The following is a 23,550-nucleotide window of genomic DNA, read 5'->3' as shown; positions in this document are numbered from 1 at the left end:
GCAGAATTCTTTATTCTGCAGATTCCTGTCACTAAAGAATTTGGCTAAATACAAAGACCCTCAGGTAGAAACAGGCTGTAAAGAGCCACCCAGTCGGTGAGTGAGCTGGAGCCAGCCATGCACTTGTACCAGTAATCTTGGAAAGGCCAGTAGTAAACGCCTCCAGCTCAGGCTAGGAAATTGTTTCTTGGACTATGAGCAGGTTGAAAATAATAAGATAAATAGAGGAGTGGGGACATGTGTTAAGATCTTCTGTCCTGTTAAAATTAGCAAGGATGCTTAGTGTTTTATTCATTATAATGAAGAGATCAGCAGCTGAGGCATTCGTCTTTGCAACATGAATACTTGCAATATTATTTAATGATGATATAATAATGTGAGTCATTGATAGTATCTAACTCAGTTCAATTTCATTAACTCGACAAGTATAACATTAAAATTGGAGACTTTATAGCAAAATATCAAATGTGAGGTCAAAAAATGAAGGTGAATTTCAAGGTCCCAGCCCACATCCTATTCCTATGACTGTAATTTGTACTTTTATAGTACCCTTGAATCAAGGACTGCTCAAAATTTTATGAATATATCTAATATTGTGAAGCTTATAGGCTGTAGTAAATTTATACTAGCACTTGGGCCATCTGTTCAGAGTTCTGGAGTTTTCCTATTTTATGTTTATTGATTGCTACTAAGACCCCCATACATGAGTGGTGAGGCTTGCATTTTAATCCTATATATTTTTGCTATAACATAGGAAGGAGAATTGGCCCTAAATCATGGTAATGGTAAAGTAGCAGAGAGTAGAAGCTATGACTCATAGTTCATTTGCTGAACCTCTGAAACACCATTTCATCAGGTAAACCAGGAAAACGACTTTTATTGGAAAGTCAAATAGAACACCAAGTTGATTTTATATCATTTTTATACATCATATTTTATGGTATTAGGTCACAGTGCTTATTTGCTTTCAAATACCATAAACCATGTTAATTATAGTCAGTTTTGAGGTTTTTTTTTTTTTGCCTATGTATACATACATACTATGTATGATGTGTTGAGAAGCAGATGACAGACATCCAGGGCAGCTGTGTGAGCTAATGCATTGGCAAAGCTGATGATCGCCAGTCACCTTTTTTGACTTTGAATAAAGGCCTATGATGGCTCCTAAGTGGCCTGAACTTTACTTTTGTGTTCTGGTGGTATGTGATGTGCGGACAACTCAACCTGTTTTACTGTGGAGAGCCATTCTTGCTTTTCACTCTCTGCAGAATGATGGGAATTGTGGTTTTTTTTTTTTTCAGTTTGAATTTGGAACAGATAATTTTGTATATCTGATGTTATCTTCCTTCTATATTACATTCTATGGCTAAGAAAGCATGTTTGTATTCAAAGATTATTAATTCATAGATCTTTGTATTGACTAATCATTTCTGTTCATGAGCCGTTTGGGGTTAAGAAACTTCAGTAAAATTATATATAATTTAGTGTTCTTTGCAGTGCACCAATGGATAACATCCAAATTGTTATGGTTCCATGTATCCTTCATTAATACTTTATAAATTCTTTGAGTATTCCTTGTCATGGGGATCGAGTGGCTGTGGAGACCTATTCTTCTTCTTCTAAGCATTTAGTTCCTGTCATTACCAGCTGAATTTATAGAAGCCTGCCATCATTTAGTATCTCAGTTTAGTAAGTTTACCTGTTAAATTTTACCTGAGTTAAAAATGAATTCCATATGGGGAAAGGAAGGCCCAACACATGAGTAAGAAATGGAGAAACTAGGAATCTAAATATATGCTAAGATCTAGTTCCACCCATCCTACATGTTCTAACCTCACAGTGGAACTTAGTCCACAAATTTTGTGGAGAATGACTATATAACATTGCTCTAAGAACAGAAGTAAAGGGGATCCAAACCAAGAAGTGCTTTGAGAAACTTCAGATTCCCAATGAATGGTTAAAACTGTGATCAAGGCTTTAGAACTCTATAGAACTCAGTTTCATGTTTTTTATCTGCTTCCATGGGCACTGGGGCAAGGCACTTAAACTCACTGAGAAAATTTCTCCTCTGTTTACTGTTCCTTGGATCATCCATATGTTTCCTTCCAACTCTAAGGATTCTCTGGTTCTATTATATTACTACAGGTCCTGAAAATGACACAGCCAGATGAGACCTCATTTAATGTTATTAGGCCTCATGGGAGCAGAGGAGAAAACCCTTAATTATTCCCAGAACAAATTATGTCCTTGGAGGCTCCTGTGGCTATTATATTTCAACAATAACAACACCAACAGCAATAACAACCACCACCACCACCCTCCAATAGTTTAAGGATGAGTCTTCAAGTTGCCATTAACAATACTGGTATTTCTCAAGTTCTCTCCCCATTTTAATGTTTTTGTCTTTCATTCTTATATTTCTAACATCTATTAATTTCTTAATTATTTTTCAAATATTTCTTACTTGGGGCCTAAGTATATTTTAGTATATAACATGTATATATGTGAAGTTAACACTTAAGTATTCACTAACTTATTCTTTTACATGACAAATATTTATTTATTCAATCAACAGATATTTACTGGGCATCTCATCTTTGTTGGGTAACCTACCAAATTCAAATTCTAGGATTACAATCATGAAACATAAGCTTGGCTGTTGCCCAAATGACACTTATAGTTAATAGGAATATAGTACTCCATGTGTTGTTTTAATTTTGAGATGAATTTGAAAAGACTGTAAAATAATTAAGTTGCTTTTTATGTATTTGTAATTTTTTCATTTTTTTCTCAATGGTGAATAAGTAAGAATTGATGTGAAAAAATGGTCCCTATACTTCCTTGCACACCGTGGGTATCTAGAGTATGCCATTGAATATTGAGTCCTTTACAGTGTGTTTTTATTGGGAAGGTTACTTTCCACATATCACTATATACTTTTCCTTTAGAGGAAAAAACCTGAAAATTATAGGACTCATCAGAAACCCTAGCATGTTCACTTATGTTGCAAAATCTCAATACGAAATACGGTATACCCAGCTCCTGACTACAACCTTTTAAAAGATATAATTACAGAGTTTTTTTGTTTTGTTTTGTTTAATTGTAGAGTTTTGTATCCCAGCTTCTAATTCATTTTTGTTTTTACTGCTTTAATTACATTTAACTGAAATTGTTTGTTGGATTACAGACCAAGCTTGTGGTCTCTCAGCTTTCTTTTCACTTGCTGGCAGTGGCTTGCAAGGCAGACTTAAGACAACCATGTAAAAAACATTTTAAAAAATGGTGTCAGAGGAATAAGAAAAATGCTTTTTTTCTGGTTCATCACTTCTAGTGCTCAGTCATTCCTCTTACATTCCTCTGGACCCCCCACAGGCAGATTTGGCAATGACCTCTGTGGCTGCAGCTTTAGAAGAAAGCAAAATGATGTACTTTGGTCTTGGTGTCAGTTGGGAACCAAAAGAATTTGGTAAATTTTTAAGCCTATTTTAAGCCATTTGCCCTCCCCCCCTTGGCTTTCTTTTTTTCTTTCCAGTATGTCTTCTTATTTCACAATATTCCAAACTTCATATAGTACGTTTAAAATCTAAAAGTATATTCTGTGTTTTTCTCAGCATGTAACAATGAGCTTTAATTAACCTGTCATTAGCTTATGTAATTTTTTTCTCCTTATTTTTAAAAAATTAGAAATAAGGATAAAAAAACAGAATTGAGAAGATTAAGGTTTCTGTTGAAATGGTGCAAATTTGCTAGTCAAAAATCACATACACATATACACACAATTAGTTAACTAGTATAATATCTTAATTTCTCTTTCTTTTTTCTTGTCCTCTCTTTCAGTCCTCCTTATGGCCTACTTAGCCATATTTTTATTTTAAGTTTTTTTTCACCTGTTATTGTAAGGTCTGTATGGCAACAAACTAAGAAGTTACTTTGTCTTTTACATGTGATTATCAAAATACAAGTGAAATGGTTGTAACTATCCAGATGTTTTTATGCATTTTAAAATTCTTTTTTCATTTTGAATATGTGGAAACATTAAAATACTTACAATAGTGTTCAGGCAATTTATAGCAAGAGAGAGGAATATATTCCTGACCAAGATGGGAAATTGCTATGTATTTCTGTAGGCTCTTTATTCTTTATTTTCTTAATTTAGAAAAAAAATGCTCTGTTCCTCACCAATGGCAAAAACATCTAAAATCACCAAGTACTCACTAATCCCCCTGCCTAGCCACATATTTCCTTTTATGCTCTTCCAATTGTATTTGTGATTCTCCATTGTTCCTCCACTATTTCTCTTCAGAGTTGCACTCTTGGAAGGCAGATTTGTTTAACATGCTCTGCTGTGATGGGATTTAAACATGCTTAAAGGGAAATATGGAATTCAGTTATTAATAAGAATTTTTCTCTCCTTTGATGCTCATCTCTGGTCAAATTGGTAACAAATGTTCTCCTTTAGGTCTTTGTAGAATTTTAAAACATTTTTGGGGAAAATATTAGCATATATTTTAAATACTTCTTATGACTCAATCTTATTGAGGACTGAAAAAAGGATGAAGGATCAAGAGTATGATTTCCAGATTCTGTGATTTGCATGTTTAAGGGAACTTTTTTTTTTTTCAAGGGAACTTTTTCTTTTTAACTAGCTTTTTTTTTTTTATTCACTATAGAACATTTTCCCTACCATAGATGCAAAACACCTACAAATAAATGAAATTTTTGCAACTCTCTGTTATTCCCCTTAGTATGGAAATTTTCCAGTTTTGGCTTCAATAAAACCATATCTTCTTTTGCTCTAACAGTGCTTCCTAATAATATAAAGACAAAACCAATAGTGGATATTTGTCTTTTCCCTCTTCCTTGTTTGAAAAATTTCTAACTTAGTTACTTTTAGCAGGATTCAGAACTTGCCTCTCATCATAGAGTCTGGGATGCTCCATTATTCAGTTTCCTATTGCCTTTGGCACAGGGCATGTGCTGAACCCAGCCGATCAGGCATGCCCACTCTAAACTCAAGGAGAAGCAGGTAGAATGGAGAACCCACTCAGTGTCCCAGTGATGACAAGAACATTTCTTTACATCACAACAATGATGACAGTTTCAGCAGTTACCCTGTCTTATTGACATAGTGTTGGTGCAGTTAACTCTGCCAGCTAGCTGAGTGGTCCAGCAGAAGCAACAGCCTTGAATTTTTGGCATAGTTTTTGTTGTGATTAGGTAGACTCCTGTTTGCTCCTGATTGTTTTCGAATACCTTTTTCTAGCCTTCTTAAAGGTTGTGGGATTATCCAACATTGTTTCAATTCCATTTCTGCTTAAAGTGGCCAGTGTCCATTTTGTTGTTTATTCTTTGCACCTTAGAATTCTGATTGATATAGAATTTGACACCAGGAAATAGAATTGCAGAGAAATGGAACCAGAAAAGTGGGATTGGTTGTCTAGCTTAGTTGGAGCTGAAAGTAGTGAAAAATCCAGCTGTGCAAGGGATGAGTTTCTGGCATACCATGACATTAGGTGGCAAATCAGCAAATAAATAATCTGTGAACTTCTAGAATGAAGTGCTCATTGAAGGGAAGGCTTTTAGGAATCATTCAGGGCTTCCATAAAACAATCATGAAGGGATGAGGATGTGAAGCACTGGATTGACATGGTGGCTGCTTCTCACAGTACCAGATGGCTTTAAAAAAGGAAATATGAACTCAGATAACTAAAATTTTCTATCTAAGCATGAATTGAAAAATAGAGACTTTCTATGACTGCATAAAAAGAATCTTTTGTATAATTTAGGATAGAAAAGGCTGCCAAGTGCAGTTATGCATGTTGCCAAATTATGATGTCAGTAAGATTCATATCAGGTCCCCTATGTTCAAGTTTGTGCACTTAGAAAAATAATTGAGCCTGAAAACTAGAATGAGGGGTTATGGTAGGATTTGGTGAACCCAAAATATCCCAGAGTCCATCAAGTTACCCTTGTCAGGAGAAGCAGCACTTGCCACTCTTTGATGAGATTACTCCTGTCTTGATGGAAATTTCTATTTCTGGGTAGAGTTGCATCATTAAAGTCCATTCTCTTTATGCTTCTTATGCCCCATTTCCAGATATATAACTAAACTTAGATTCCAGCATGCTTTAAAATGACAAAGTCAAAGCTAGGAGGAGATACCATATGTTGATAAAAAGTTGCAAGACGTTGCCAATTAATATTGACCAAAAAATGGGGAATATGTGTGAGAATGGAATTTGAAGGTTCTGGGTGAAGTAAAGAAAAAACACAATTTTATATAAATTGAATTTATTGTTATGGAGCTCTTAACTGGATGTTCTGTGTTCGATATACTAGCACAAATAGATGGCATGGATTCTAATTGTTTGTTTGATTTAACCAAAATTTGAACCATCCCCCAAATGAGATACTAAATATTCCTTTGCATATTATAGGAACAAAGAATCCAAACATTAAGGATAAGAATATTGAAAGGATATATTATGGGTATAGAGAGCCATATTCCATCTGTATGCCTTGAGTGGGTTCTGATAGAGATTCTCTAAAACAAAAACTTGAAAGATTAAGTTATGAGAGGCCAATAGCATTCTTTGGGGGATAGAAGAGCTGTTCTTCACTAGCCAGTGGTGCTGATGTAAGATGCTACAGTTGAAATGAAGCTCCTTGATGTTATTAGGCATTTTAGGAGGATGGGATAATGAAATTTAAGTAACAGCACCTTTCTCTCAGAAGACTGGGTGGCATAGCTGCCATAATAGGCAGAAGGATAGATGTTTTAGTGGGAATAACCAGCAGGGATCCTTGGAAATGGTTCCCGGTAAAGTAATCTCTGTGACTGAAACAGATAGGCACTATTTCATTTTTACAAAAAAAAAAAAAAAAATCCAAACCAAACAAAACTCAAAAACCAAAAACCCAAACCAACTCTGTCTTGATGGAAACCCATTGCAGTGCCAGTGGGTTACTCTGTTGTTAAGAGTTTAAGAGTAGGGCTGGGGATGTAGCTCAGCTGGTAGAATGCTTGCCTTGCATGCACAGGCCCTGGTTTTAAATCCCCAGGATTTTAAAAAAAAAGTTTAATAAGAGTTTTCATCTCTTGTGTAGTCTATATGACAACAAACTAGTGTTAATTTGAAGATGCTGCATCCAGCATCAAACCTTTTGATATCTATAACTTAAATATGAAATGTTGTGTTAAAATAGATTGGAATGACAGTGACAATGGTTTTAGTTTTGAAACAGAATATTTAAAACCCCAGTGGTTTTTTGAATTCATATATTTGTTAAATTAAGTATATTTAAAGATGTTTCCGCTTTACTTGTTTCACAGTTATATATTCCTCATTTTAATATACTAAGTTAGTTATACTATAGCAATTACATTATGGATTAATAGACTCATGGTAATCTATAAATGCAAAATTTTCAGGTTAGTCATGAAAAAATCTCTTGGATTAATTAATTAACTAGAAAATTCAGTTCAAGAATGCATTTTTATAATTTTGAAAACTAGATTAAGTTAATCAATTGTCTTGACATTTTAAAAGGATAGCCTATGTGGGGAAGATTTTGGATATTAAAAATGGCAATTATAGTACAGGAGTTTACATCCAGCAAATGGAAGCATATATCTGAGTCTATTTCAGTTTTCATTTGTTCTTTTGATTTAAGCTATCACCCTTAAGTTAATTTTTATTACCTGATTTTGGGAAAATTGTGTTTCTACTCCATATACTTGAGGTTAAAACATTAATTTGAAATTTGATTAAAAGTAAACAAAACCTGTTCATTATTTTGTTGGACTTGTGGAGACAGTTGTTTTCTGTATTACCCAATCAAAAAGTACAAAAATTTGAAGCTCAATCTCCTTTTTTTCAGCCAGAATATTTTGGCATATTCAATTAGGTAATGTTTCCAATAACTATTGTATTAAATATCTGTTGCACTTGTCTGTCTTTGTACAATCCCTAAGTGTACAATATACACTTATATTAAATAAGTGACTCAGACCCTGTCTCGTGCACAGGCCTGAGCTTATCCTGGCTCATCATGGAAATCAAAAGAAAAAACATTAACATGACATGATTAAAAAATGTTTATATAAAAGGTACAGCTCCTATTTTTATTTGAAGTCTTTATTTACTAATAAAGAATATTTTAAGAAGACCTTTATCCTATAAATTCTTATGAAAAGAAATGGTTTTCTTCAATGTTTGGCTTTCTGTATAAATATACAGCAGGTTTCCACAATTAAACCTAACCACAATAAAAAACACTGAATATTATTCTGTTTTCATAGTAGATCAGATTAAACCTTTGTTCCTGACTTGTAGTGAATATCATAGTGATAGGTCCATAATTCAATTGGCCTTGGTATAGATTATAAAAATAGATTTATTTTTGTAAATCTAAAGGATTTTTTCCTTGGACAGTTGGCATGGAGTTTGCAGAGGTGTCTTTTTAACATCACCTTATCCTGAGGTGAGGTGAGTCATTGCCTGTAGAAAGTGACATGGAGAGTACCAGAAATACCTGTCTTTTCAACCAATTTGTTTATCTATTTAGCCTTGCTGTAATCTGAAATTCCCTATGTTGGGGAATTCTTTAGGGGTTAAAGCATCATCTGTTCTGCCTGAATCATAAGCAAAGTTTCATTAATTGATTAAATCATTATGTTTCAAAGCCATGAGGATTCCAAAGCAGGCCTTGGAGGGAACAGGACTCAGGGGAGAGAAAAGAGGTTGGGCCATGTCCTGGGACCACTGGTCAGTAAGGGAATTGACTAAGACCACTGAGTTTATAGAGGTATAGTATCACTGAAGAAGGTGGAAGAGCACCCAAAGAAGGCTCTGTGTAGATGATAAAACTTTGCCATGTGTCCATCTTTTCCAAGACTCTGTGCCATGTACGGGACACAGAGATCAGGAGGACCTGATGCCATCCTTGAGAAACTTAATATCTAAGCAGTGAAGGTAGATGAAGAAGGTACTGTGATAGTGTAACTCGAGGTTCCAGATTTGAGGGACACAGTAGCTGGTTGTCACCAACTGGAGAGGGCCTCTTGTTCATACATTCACCTCAGGTTTATTAGGTGAAAAGAGGCTTTCAGTATAGACCACTCTTGGGTGTGGAATAAAGTGTATGGTTCCATGCTGCTGTCAGGGTGCTCACCCTGGACAATGGAGCTTCACCTACACTTTCAGCATCTGTGTTAAGACAGTTATGAGTATTAAAATGTCCTGGCTTTGTATTTTGGCTTCACCTTTTTAAATTAAGGGCCTTGCACTAGTTTTCTTTTCAGTGTAGGAAGTGATTTTCCAGCCCATCCCCCACCTTGGGTAGGTGGGAGAATTGAAGGGAATAATGTGTGTCGACTTTCTTGATACATGGCAGAATGGACAGCCCTGTCCATTCCAGGACCTAACCCACTGTGCCTGACTAATGGCATGGGCTTGTTTGGACACTTGCCTAATATAGAACTTGTTGACAAGGAGGGAAGTAGAGGATTTGTCTCTTTTTGTTTTATAGCCTTTTGCAGTATGTGAAAGGAAAATATTTAAATGTATCATGAGATAATATGCGTTAAGCTATTTAGATACTTCTGAATTTGTTTCTAATTCATGGGTGGCTTTTTTCAGTTTGATACCTAGAGAATTTAACTCCCATAATTTGGATTAAGCATAACTTGAAACTTGTTATTTGAAGTATATTCGTATTCTCAACAGTAGCATGATTGCACTTCGAGATGGGCAAATGGAAAAGGACAGTTCACTGAGCAGCAATATTAATAGGGAGCTTCGTGTTTATGTACTGACGTCAGGCTTTTTGTGCTGTACAGAATGTACAGGGGCAATTAGATGGTTTCAGATACATGTCTAGACAGGGCAAAGCTTCAGGAGCACTTGCTTAGCCCTGGGAAATACTACAGGTCACTAATTTGTGACCAGAAAGAGCTTTCCTTGATTAATGAATTAAATGTGGTAGATTTATGGTGCTAGGTTTACACCAAATAGGAAAGTCAGATCTGATGAAATTTGACAGGACTGACAGTTTGTCGAACTCGAGTAGGACTAACTCTGCCCAGCATTGCCTGATTTGAAGTACTAAAAGGGATCCAAATGACTTTCTGCCATGCAGTCATGGGGCCTGGATTTCATTCTTAGAATTACCTTTTTGGGCTATACCATTCTGATTCAAAAGGGCTCCTGTAAAAAGTGAGATTTTTCCTTGAAAGAGTTATACATTGACCTGGATTATTTAGTTTTAGGGAGAATAATGAGGAAACATCTTTATAGATAAGTTTTTTTAAAATATATTTTTTAGTTGTAGGTGGACACAATACCCACAATACCTTTTATTTTATTTTTATGTGGTGCTGAGGATAAAACCCAGTGCCTCATGCTTGTTCTACCACTGAGCCACAACCCCAACCAGATAGATAAATTTTGATGTGAGGATAATAGAATATTTTTTGGTTTGGAATTGAGTATACCCAACTCAATTCCAAACGCAGGAGGGTGTGCTCAGGTGGAGAGGGCTGGGGGGACAGATGCCTTAGGGAAGGGATCAGAGAAAGGAGGGGAAAAGGGTGGGTAAAAGGGACTTCATATCTGTGTGCATGAAGCACTATGTCCCTGTGCACCATGGTACTCACAAAAACTCTGACATTGATTATTTTGGGCAAAGGCAAGAGTTTCTAGAAACTAGTCCCATGCTGGTGAGTTTCCAGTCACTAAAGTACTTTCTGGTACTGAAGACTTAATAGTGTCTGCTTGAAGTGTGGTGATAGAGATTCATATTTCAGCCTTTTCCTTGTGCTTGCTCTCTGTTGGCATCTAATGGCCTCTGTAGCCTCCAGCCCCCTAAATCTTCTAGAGGAAAATGGAAATTTACTCATTGCAAATTCTAAGATTATTTGTAAAGCTCCTTTCCTGGTACCCCAGAGAGAAGCTCAAAGGGACCAATTATACTTGGAAAGTACAGATTTCAATCTGTAACTCCCTGAGACCTTGCCTGGTCATTTCTGTTGCTGGCTTCAGGTGAAGCCTTGTGCTTATAGCCTGGTTTTGTGAAAATTCCACTTACTCTGCACTAGGCTCAGTGCTAGCAGCTTTACACATGTATCTCTTGCTCATTGCAAATTGTTACTTGTTAGTGTTTTTACAACTAGTTGTTAGGAGTCAGCTAGTTGCTAGTATTTCTATTTTTGCCAATTATAAGTCTGAGGCTTTGTGAGGTCAAGTAATTTGACCAATATCAAGCAGCTGAGGAGTGAGAGGGCTGCCATTCAAACTTAACAATGTCAACTTCCTTCTGCTACTCTATGCTGATGTTAAGGGTATTCCCTCTGTCTCTGGGACTCACTACTCTTTTCAAAAAGATAGTGTGTAAACCTAAGGACGTGGAGTGCTTTCCCAAAAGGCCAAGGGAAAACAACATGGAGAAAGGATGCTGGAGACACATCTAAGAAGTGGAGGAGTGTCACATCTGCATAGCTGGCCTTGCCTCATTCTGATTTCTCAGCAGCACTTAAGGTGTGCTTGGATTCCACTTCCTTCAGACTTAAGGCTTAGCCTTGCATGCTGGCCCATGCCTCAGAATGAGAGCAGGCCTCCTGTTTTTGCAGTGGACACACCTTAGAGACTGAACAACCTGTAGTGACCTCTTTTACATCTCATTCTAGTCATTCTTTTTTGTTTATCTTGACACACCAACCTAAGTTATGACCTTGGCTGTCTCCCCATGGTTCCATTTCATATTCTCATTCCAACTATGCTGCTTCTGGATACCCCGGGAAAATGTCCTTCCAGAGCTCCAAATGATTTTCATCTTTGATCCTAGCCTGTTGCTCTGTCACTGAGGTCCCAACAATGCCAGTAGGAACAAGAAATTAAGCCAAGAGCCCCAAGGATTCTGACGCACCACTCTGCTTCTGACAGCCTTGGAGATGTTAGGCATGGCTCCACAGTCCTTGCGTCCAGCCAGTGCCACCATGTGAGCCTTGTTGACCAGTATGGGTGCAGCCATTGGCTCTGTGCTCCCAGACCCACCCTGTACAGCTCAAGCTGCCACCTCAAAGCCCTGCCAGGACTTGGAAACTGTCACTTATTGTGACAGTCTTAGTTTGGAACAGCAGAGCCTGAGTCAAAAAAGTTTACTTGCTACCACTTAAATGGCTAAAGCAACAATTAAGAAAAACAAGTGGGGCAAAGAAAAAGGCAAAACAAATATGAGAGCTGCATTATTGATAGGTGCATTATTGATATTGATATACCTGCTGGCAAGTATAGCCGATTGATTTTGTGAGACATCTTCAGAGAGACACCATAAAAGTAACTGCATTTTTGGGCAGTACTTCCAGGGGGAGGAAGGGAAAGAAATTTATTCACTGGTTCCCTTTTCCTTAACCAAAGTCTTGCCCCATGGATCATTAATTCTTATGTACTGATTATCACACACTAGTGGCTAGCTGACCATATCACACCCACCAATAATCATACCTTAGCAGCAATAGAAAAGTTCTGGGTGGGAGGTAAGAGGGATGTGCTGTGCCATGGGTGACATAGGGTCTGAGACAGTGGCTTTAGTATACCTGGGTTCACAGCATTGAGAGTAGGACAAACCATGTTAGATCTGCCCAGCATGGCAGCAAGAAAGTACACAGATCTGGGTGATGGAAAAAAACTGAGTCTGGTCATTGTTGGAGCATTTTAATAGTAGTGTAGTTTGGCTCCTGGATTTATTCTTGCTGTGAGGAAACTTCTTGGGAATACAAAGAAGAACTCAGTTTTCTCTTCCAGTTTCTAGGGTTGAGCATTCCTCTGAGAGTCTCTTGTGTGGATAGAATACAGCTGAGTCTTTTCTCTGATTGGAGAAGAGGCACCCATATAATGTTATAATAGAGAGATGCGTCATCTCACAACAAGAGGCAGAGGAGCTGTTCTTGGAGCAACTGATATATGTGGCACTGATCATCTCTTAGGGGCCTTCACCCATGCAAGTGGTTTTTATAAATGATACTAGACAGTACACCACAATCAAAGTGAGTAGCAGGATTAATTGATATGAAATAACATATTAGATATACTTACATGGGGTGAGGTGTGGTGGGGAGGTCCCTGTGACCATACAAACTGCTCTTGCCTCTTAATGCAAATCGACATACCTTATCTCTTGGCCAAGCTTGCTTTTCTGGGAATATGGGTTAGGGGTGCCAGGCTCCCTCCATTGCTTAGCTAGAGCTTAAGCCTAATTTTACCAAAGGAGGTGATAGACATGTGACAAAAGGCCCATTCCTGTGACTTGCTCAGAACAAAGAGGATCTTGCTGTTTCTACTACTAGAAAACAGCCACTGCTGGCAATCCTCAAATGGTAATTGTTGCACAAAATGGAAAACTTCAAGTTCCTTTTCACAGTACCCTGTTAGAATCAAAATACTAAAGTTGGTCTAGATCTCCTCTCCACACAGCCACAGCCTCTGAATTGTCATTAACAAAAGGCAAATTCCTGGCCCCTGTTGAAATTGCAGAATTGGGAATCCTACTTCCTGCTTCTCACTCCTCCCATCCATGCCCATCCTTACCTTACATACTGGGGGTCCTGCTGGCTGCCTTTCCCTCTCATCCTTGTAGACAGAAACAGAAATCATGGATTCCTGAGGACATGGATCCAGCCTGGCATCTGGGCTGGAGGAAAAGAACCATCACAGAATTCTCAGGGGCACAGTATTCTCCCACCAGGCAAACCTATTAGCCAAATCCCTCCCTCCACCTAGCCCAGGCAAGGGTTGTTTCTGGTTCTACAGAGTCGCTTTGACATGCTAGGTGCATAAAAGTGAGCTTTCAATACCACAAAAATATTTATAGCCTCAATTCAAGAGTCCTTGTCTTGACCTACTTTGCAATCAGTGGTATTCTTTCTTCAGATCCTCCCAGCTTCTGACCTGGGGACTGACTCATTTTCCTGTTTACAATCTTGCCTCAACCCTCATTCCTAATGTTTTGCATAGTTTCTCTGGCAATGACCTTTGGTTTCCTTTTGACTAGAGTTCAGGTTCTCTTCTGGCCAGATAGCCTCTGACTGTTCTGGTTAAAAATATGGCAGAGATCATCCATGTCTCCTGTGATCCTTTGTCCCTGATGTTACCTCCTAAGAGCAGTGCACCTGCCAGACTTGCCTTTATTGATGGGGTGGCCTTAGGATAAGAGAAGAAGGTGGGAGAATAAGTAGGTAGATGAGACAGAGAGAGAGCTCAAAGTAAAAGAATAAGCCCATTCCTTCTATGAATCCTTAGTGTCATTGGTGCAGACATTAAAATGAACATTAATTATTTTACCTCCATGGTTTTTAGATTTGTTTAAAAGAGCCTCGAAAGTGACATGAACCTCTTTTGTCTGTATGAGCTTATTGACATTTTGAGTGGGCATTGCTGCTCTGTAGTTTAACTGAAATATTTTTATTCTACCCATGAGTGAATATTTTCTGACAAGTAATTCTACTTTTGTATCTCAATTAACAATTCAATGAGGGGACCCATGCTCACAGTAGGCCCTGATCCACTGTTCCACCAACGGGGCAGACACCCACCAGAGCCTAGCCTTTGGCACAGGACTGCCCCTTCCGTCCAGCAGACTACCACGGGAATCAAGCCTAGCCAAGATCTGTCCACACTGACTTTCGCAGGACCCGAGTCCAGGGTAGGTCCGAGTTTGCCAACCCCCTACCTGGGAGCCTAAGCCTTACCCACTTCCATCTTGGGACACTGCAGTCATCACCATAGCCTTCCTCACACAGTAGCCCCTAACTTTTTGACAACAGACAGAGCCTACAAGTAGCTGCATCTCAGAGTAGGCATCCCAAAGGGAATATGAGATCCCCTCTTGCAGCCTCATCTCTGTAAGACATTGCTTCCATCTTGGGCCACCTTAACTATTATCTCAAGTTACCTTGGCTATTTTTGCCACCAACCTTAGATACAGTAGCATACACTTAGGGACACCAGCAAGGTCTGGAAGCCCAGCATCAAGGTGAGGTACAGACAATCTGCATGGGTACTACAAGAATTGGATTAAAAAAAAAAAGACCCAACAGTATGCTGCCTCCAAGAGACTCATCTCATAGGAAAAGACATCCATAGACTGAAGGTGAAGGGTTGGGAAAAATCATACCACTCATATGGACTGCAGAAGCAAGCAGAGGTTTCCATCCTCATGTCAAATAAAGTAGACTTCAAACTAAGGTTAATCACAAAGGATAAAGAAGGACATTACGTACTGCTCAAGGGAACCATACACCAACAAGTTTAAACAATTATAAATATATATGCCCCAAACAATGGAGCATCTACATTCATCAAATAAACTCTTCTCAAGTTCAAGAGTCAAGTAGACCACAACACAATAATTTTGGGTGACTTTAACACACATCTTTCATCACTACATAGATCTTCCAAATAAAAGCTGAACAAAGAATCTATAGAACTCAATAAAACAATAACTTAGACTAAATTGACATATATAGAATATTTCATCCTTCAATGAGAGAATATACTTTTTTCTTAGTAGCACATGGATCCTTCTCTAAAATAGACCATATACTATGCCACAAAGCAGCTATTAGCAAATATAAAAAGTAGAGATACTACCCTGCATTCTACCAGATCATAATGGAATGAAATTAGAAATCAATGATAAGATAAGAAATAAAATCCACTCCAACACCTGGAGACTAAATAATATGCTACTGATTGAATAATGGGTTACAGAAGACATCAAGGAGGAGATCTAAAAGTTTTTAGACGTAAATGAGAACACAGATACAACATATCGAAATCTCTGGGACACTATGAAAGCAGTTCTAAGAGGAAATTCCATTGCAAACTTCATTCCTTAAAAGAAGAAAAAGTCAACAAATAAATGACTTAACACTACATCTTAATGCCCTATAAAAAAGAAGAACAAATCAACACCCCCCCCCCCAAAAAAAAAACAGAAGACAGGAAATAATTAAAATAAGAGCTGAAATCAATGAAATTGAAACAAAAGAAACAATTGAAAGAATTGACAAAACAAAAACTTGGTTCTTTGAAAAAATAAGTAAAATTGACAGGCCCTTAGCCATGCTAACAAAGAGGAGAGAGAAAACTCAAATCACTAACATACTTTTTTTTTTTAAAAAAGGAAATATCACAACAGACACTACAGAAATACAGAAGATAATTAGAAATTATTTTGAAAACTTATACTCCAATAAAATAGAAAATATTGAAGGCATTGACAAATTTCTAGAGTCATATAATTTGCCCCAATTGAATCAAGATGATATATGCAATTTAAACAGCTCAATTTCAAGTGACGAAATAGCAGATGCCATCAAAAGTCTACCAACCAAGGAAAGCCCAGGACCGGATGGATACACAGCTGAGTTCTACAAGACCTTTAAAGAAGAACTAATACCAAAACTCTTCAATTTATTTCAGGAAATAGAAAAAGAGCACTTCCAATATCACCCTGATTCCAAACCCAGGCAAAGACACATCAAAAAAAGAAAACTTCAGACCAATATCTCCAGTGAACATAGATGCAAAAATTCTCATTAAAATTCTGGCAAATCGAATACAAAAACATATCAAAAAGATTGTGCACCATGATCAAGTGAGATTCATCCCAGGGATGCAGGGTTTCACCATATGGAAATCAATAAATGTAATCCATCACATCAATAGACTTAAAGATAAGAATCATATAATCATCTCAATAGATGCAGAAAAAGCATTTGACAAAATACAGCACCCCTTTATGTTCAAAACACTAGAAAAACTTGGGATAACAGGAAAGTATCTCAACATGATAAAGGGTATCTATGCTAAGCCCCAGGCCAACGTCATTCTAAATGGAGAAAAAATTGAAGGTATTCCCTCTAAAAACTGGAACAAGACAAGGATGCCCTTTTTCACCACTTCTATTTAACATAATTCTTTTTTTAATTTTTAATATTGGTTGTTCAAAACATTACATAGTTCTTGACATATCATATTTCATACATTTGTTAACATAGTTCTTGAAACACTGGCCAGAGCAATTAGATAGGCAAAAGAATTTAAAGGGATACACATAGGAAAAGAAGAATTCAAATTGGCTCTATTTGCTGATGATATGATTCTATACCTGGAAGACCCTAAAGGTTCCACCAGAAAACTCCTAGAACTAATAAATGAATTCATCAAAGTAGCAAGATATAAAACCATAAATCAAAGGCACAAGAATTAAAATCAAAAATCAATAAATGGGATGGACTCAAACTAAAAGGCTTCTTTGCAGCAAAAGAAACAATCTGTGAGGTGAATAGAGACTCTACATCTTGGGGGCAAATTTTTACTCCTCATACATCAAATAGAGCACTAATCTCTGAAGTATATAAAGAATTCAAAAAGTTAAACATCAAAAAAACCCCAAATCCAAATAACCCAATCAATAAATGGGCCAGGGACCTGAAGAGACACTTCTCAGATGATGATATACAATCATCTTACTCCAGTCAGAATGGCAGCTATTATGAAGATAAACAACAACAAGTGTTGGCAAGGATGTGGGGACTACAAATTGGTGCAGCCAATATGGAAAGCAGTATGGAGATTTCTTGGAAAATTGGGAATGAAACCACCATTTAACCCAACTGACCCTCTCCTCAGTCTATACCCAAAGGACTTAAAAACAGCATACTACAGGGACACAGTACATCAATATTTATAGCAGAACAATTCACAATAGTTAAACTGTGGAATAAAATCATGGCATTTGTAGGTAAATGGATGGAGTTAGAGGAGATAATGCTAAGTGAAGTTAGCCAATCCCAAAAAACCAAATGCCAAATGTTTTCTTTGATATAAGGAGGCTAATTCATAGTGGGATAGGGAGCAGGAGCATGGGAAGAATAGATGAATTCTAGATAGGGCAGAGGGGTTGGAGGGGAAGGGAGGGGGCATGAAGTTAGAAATGATGGTGGAAAGTGATGATCATTATTATCCAAAGTACAGGTATGAAGACACGAATTGCTATGAATATACTTTGTATACAACCAGAGATATGAAAAATTGTGCTCTATATGTGTAATAAGAATTGTAATGTATTCTGCAGTCATATTTAAATAAAAAAATTGGTGAGTACTCAGATTTAATGAGATTGATGAAATTCAGAAACACCTTGATTCCTAATCCTTTAGTCAACTGTAGAACTTCATTAAGTGGCAGGTCGCTTTTTGATGGTTATGTATTTCATAGCAAGTAGTTTAAAAATATGGCAGATTTTTTTGGGGGGGTGGTATTTTCTGCCCTGCTCATGCTTTATTCTTTGGTAAATCATTTGTATCCATGGTCCTGCCAGAAACCAACTTTTTGCTATGTGATCCTCACCAGGTGCTAATGGGTCAATGGTAGATACTTGAATCCGACTCAGTAGGTCAATTAATTTTGTTATTGACCTGTGAAGTTTTCTTGTTGAAAATATGAACTAAAGGACATAGTGTCAATAGTCAGTCTATATCAGCTAAGTTTGTGAGAGAACAGAAATAATTGATAACCAGTGAGTTAAGAGACCACAGGGAACCACCATTTGACCCAGTTATCCCACTCCTTAGTATATACCCAAAGGACTCAAAATCAGCATCCTACAGTGATGCAGCCACATCAATGTTTATAGCATCTCAATTCACATTATCTATGCTATGGAACCAACCTAGGTGCCTTTCAACAGATGAATGGATAAAGAAAATGTGGTATATATACACAACGGAATATTACTCAGCCATAAAAGGAATGACTTTGTGCCTTTAACTGGTAAATGGATGGATCCAGAGACTGTCATGTTGAGAGAAATAAGTCAATTCCCAAAATCCAAAGGCCAAATGTTCTCTCTGATATTTGGATGCTAACACACAATCTGGGGGTGGGGGGGGGAGAATAGAAGTTTAGTGGACTAGACAAAGGTAAATGAGGGGAAGGGAGGGGAGATGGGAATGGGAAAGATAGTAGAATGAATCAGATATAACTTTCCTATGTTCATATATGAATACATGATCATTGTAACTTCACATCATGTTCAACCATAAGAATGAGATCATAATTAGAATGTTGTATTCCATGTATGTATAATATGTCAAAATACACAGTACTGTCATGTGTATATAAAAAAGAAAAAAAGAATGTTATTAATAGATACACTTGAACGATTGTAAAAGTGAGGATATCTTGTTAAATAAATTTAGATATATATATCAAACATTAGTGAATAAATATTATTTATTTTTTCCTAAGAGGATGCACCAATTAATTTGAAAAGTTGTCTGATGATGAATATTGTACCTTCTTATAACCAAAAATTAAAATTAGGGAAATAAAAAAGAGAGAGACCACAGAAATCCAGAAGGAGAGTGATGGAACACATGACTTCAGTTTCTGGTGGCTTATCAGTTCTAGACTCCCAAAGCCGGTTGATATTTTATTTCCTGTTTGTTGGTATCCATGAAATGACTTCTTATATCTTACAATAGCCCTCACCCATCACCTCTTTTTTTTTTTGAGATAAGGGTTTCTGTTTTTTATAGTTAAGAGTCTTGACTAAAATAAACTGCTACTTAGGTGTTGCCAGTGGTGGTTGCAAGAGGTGTAAACTTGTATCTTGGTAGTTAAGCAAAGGGTGGAATGATTTCTAGTTGTTTATTTTGAAATTGAACTAGGTGTCATTGAAAACTACTTACATCTATGCTCTCATTGTTAATCATTTAGGACATATAACTTTTCACTCTTTATGGGGTGGGTCTTCAGAAATTCTGTTTAGGGAAAAAAAATCCAAAATAAGCCTACATCAAAGACCAAGATTGCCTCTGCTGGTTTATAATGGTGAACTTTCTCATTGTTTGCACTAGAGACATAATTTTGATTGCCCTGTCAACAAATGCATTGCCCAAATAACTAGAGTTTTTATGGCTGGGGAAACTCCTGTCACACAGAATCATGATGCCAGGAAGGCAGGGTCCAAAGTGAGGTGAACCAGTCTGTGTTCTCTCTCCAGCAGTTAAAAGTTGCCTCCTGATCTGATTTAGTGCCTGTACCAAACTGGCATACACAGAGGGCACCCTGAAAACGGAGCTGTAGCTGTCAAGTTTTTGTTTTGCAGTGAGCCAAAGGAGAGGACACAGTGTAAGCTTGCCCAAAACACAAAGCTTATGTGGATAATTGAAATACCCTATAGAAAGCCTTTAAAAAAAAGAATAGACAGAATAAATAATAGAGAGAATAGACAGATAAATGAACACCAGTTGAGAAGAGGGCACTGGGAGATGGAAGAGAGAGAATACATTTACATTGAGAGGCAGTTCAGCCTAGTGGGAGGCATTCAGCCCAAGTTCACCATTTAGTAGATGCCTGACCTTGGACAGGTTCTTTACTTGGTGACTCAAGTTTGTTGCAAAGGTTAAAGGAATCAGTACACACAACATGAACACAGCAATGTCTGGCCTAGAGTAGGTGCCTAATAAATGGTAGTTATAATTATCCTGTACGACATCAACTCTCTGTCAATAATCCTAGCAAGGTAGATGAGAACACACACCATAAGAGCATAATACATTTACTCTTTAGCTATGAACTGTGTTTGTACTGGTCAAAACAAGAAGGAAGATTCCTAAAAGGACCACTAAATAAAGATGTGGGGAGAAGGCCTTTCATATAAAGAGAGAAAATAGATTGATCTCTGACCTAGAAAAACTAAAACTATTGAATTGTATGAAAGACAGGAATGGTAAGAATAATAACTTGTTTATAAACTATTGGGAAATTAGAGCTGGCATGAAAAATGAGTATTTGAGGCAAATACTTAAACAGATGGTTACTTGACTGTGCTTGCATAGTGAGTGGTTCAATTATGGAGTTCAATTATTTAGCTCTGGAGTGTCAGGAGCAATCCAGAGGGAGGCTGTGTTACAGTCCTTAACTATAGAGAGTGGTTAGGGATGTTTGTGATAGAGCCCAGGTTAAGTCCAATTCAGCATTTGTAATGACATCTATTGATAGAGTACTTTACAAAACACTACAAGCATCATTTACTGAGATTTTACTGTGGGAAAAGCTCTGCTGGGAATCAAGATATGAAAGATGGATTTTACTAAAATTTCTGATCTGTACCACCACCCAGAAATACTATAATCAAGTTAATTTAATTTGAGGGCTTAAGATATTTGATTCATTTTTATTTAAAATGTTTTGAGACCAAAGAATTTTTATGAAGGTTCACCATTGATATGAAGAAGCTAAAGAAATGAAAGTTCTTTCCTATTGTTTAGTTTTTTATAATTCTACCCAGTCTACTCTCTAGTGTTAAGAAAGTTTATTCTTTCATTCTTTTTTTTTTTTTTGGTTTATTTTTATTTTTGCTGGTGCTGGAGGCTGAACCCAGGGCCTCAAGCATTCTAAGTGCACATATTATCCCTGAGCTGTACCTCCAGTCCTGTCCTTTATTGTACTTTTGGAGTAGTTGTTAAGATAGTAATTTTAGAGTGACAAGTTAGAGATTATCTTCAATTCCTCATTTCAGATAAAGGTGATAGGTCCCTGAGAACTTGGGTGACACATTCAGGGTGGCAGAGCTTTGATGAAAGCCTAGGTTCTAGTCTTTGTGTTTTCTTTACTATCAGGCTGCTTCCCCCCTCGGGAAATTGTAGTTCTGCTTATTTCTGGATACACAAAGGCTGAAATGTGTTATGTTTTATCTTCAACTACTGAGAAGCAGATTTGCTGTGAAGCCAGTGAAACTTCAATAATGGGACCCCTCAGTTGTATGAGCTTTGGAGTGGGTTTGCATTAGCAAACATTTCCATCAGCATTTCTTCTCAATGAGATATTTTTACACACAGACTTAACTCTCCAAGCTGCCAACAATTTGTTGTGATCCTGTATATAACTTTGTATTTTGATTTTGTATTTTTTTTAAAAAGAAGTGCTTTCCTCCTGCTGCAAGATCATATATGTTTCTGGCTCTATGAAATTGGATCTGTTTCTGATGTCCAAAGATACAATCAGTTGGGAATTTCATTTAAATATTTTAGATTTTTAGTTAAAAATTTTGAATACACTTAAGTTACTTTTATGTTTTAAGTGAATTAAAATTTTATTATATAAAATTAAAACTTGTATTAAAATAAGTTTCAGGTGAGTTACCTAAATTGTGAATTCCAGATAATTACTAAGAATACATTTCCAGAAAATCTCTTTATTATTCTCAAACTCACAGTGACTTTTGCCACTGAGTTTTCATATCGGTTGGTTAAATATAATTTTAAAACAAATAAGAGCTAGGGTTGTGGCTCAGTGGTAGAGTACTTGCCTAATGCGTGCAAGGCCCTGGGTTTAATCCTCAGCACCATATAAAAATAAATAAATAAAAACCAAAAGTATAGTGTCCAACTACAACTACATATATATATATGTTTAAATAAAAATAAAACAGATGATAGATTTTAAAAGTATAATACGCAACTTTTTAAAATTTTTTTGGTAGTTGCTCAAAACATTACAATGATCTTGACATATCATACATTTGATTCAAATGGGGTACGTAATCTTATAATACACAACTTTTTTACATGCTATTTTTATTAGCTACACTAGAGGCATTACATGCTGCTAATGGGGAGTTACCTATTATAGTTGTAATAGCAGAATCTCCCCCTCTCCCTATGCTCTACATATACAGAATATTTAGTATTTTTTACTGTTTACTTACAAAGTAGGATAATAGCATTATTTTGCTTTGCAGAAGTAGACATTAAGGCCATTGCAAGTAATAATAAAATTTTTCTTATGGGGACTTCTTATTCTTAGAGAACTTATTCCTTTTTAAAGGAGGATGAGTGTTTTCCTAGATAATACACTGTGGAATATGCTGATTATTTAGAGGAGGAGAGATTTTTTTTCAATGTGTTTCAATACATTTTAATGCTATTACTTTTTGAGATTGTTTTAACTCAAGTAGCATGTGGTTCAGTTGAATTTTTGTAAACTGTGGCTCTATTCTTTGATTTATTTATTTCTGAGGACATAACCAAAAGAAAAATGTTCTAAATCCTTAAGGTCTTAGTTCAAATACCTAGCCCTGGTTATCTTTACAGGTAAATATTTAATAAGTGTGATCAAATCTTTCTCCCTAAATGCACTGCTCCTGGAATGCTCTTGGCTCCTACCTGGACCTGTAACTTTGAAGCAACTGCACATCTCAGGATGCTCTACTCCTTCACTCTTCCTTTTCTGTCTTTTTTTTTTTTTTTTTTGCAATTGGCAAAAGGGGATTTATTGGGGATCCATTCCAGCGCGCTGGGACTCTGTGCCCACTCAAGAAGGGAGCGCAGCTCAGAGCCCAGAGCAGAGGTCAAGCAGAGCTTAAGTACACTTTTTGGAGAGGGCGGTGGGCTTTGCATACATCAGAACAAATCATCATGAGGCGCGGGGAAATTGAACAACAACTCTGAGACGTGATTGGCACATTCATTGGCGGGAA

At 36.9% G+C, this 23,550-nt stretch overlaps 1 protein-coding gene and 1 long non-coding RNA gene across 2 annotated transcripts in view; one reads left to right on the top strand and one right to left on the bottom strand.

The window, feature by feature from the left end:
• The window catches only part of Fsip1 (fibrous sheath interacting protein 1), a 204,652-nt gene that overhangs the window by 164,534 nt on the left and 16,568 nt on the right, over positions 1–23,550 (top strand). The gene's annotated exons all lie outside the window — the stretch shown is intronic.
• LOC113186066 (uncharacterized) lies at positions 12,717–13,959 on the bottom strand. Its single transcript, XR_003301215.1, has 3 exons — positions 13,901–13,959; positions 13,587–13,689; positions 12,717–12,867 (listed from the first exon to the last, which is right to left on the bottom strand). It is a non-coding gene; the product is annotated as an uncharacterized LOC113186066 (long non-coding RNA).

Source organism: Urocitellus parryii, chromosome 6 (genome assembly GCF_045843805.1).
Source record: "Urocitellus parryii isolate mUroPar1 chromosome 6, mUroPar1.hap1, whole genome shotgun sequence".
NCBI classification, from domain to species: Eukaryota; Metazoa; Chordata; class Mammalia; order Rodentia; family Sciuridae; genus Urocitellus; species Urocitellus parryii.
Note: the sequence above shows the minus strand (reverse complement) of the source record. Positions and strands in the feature narration are given on the sequence as shown.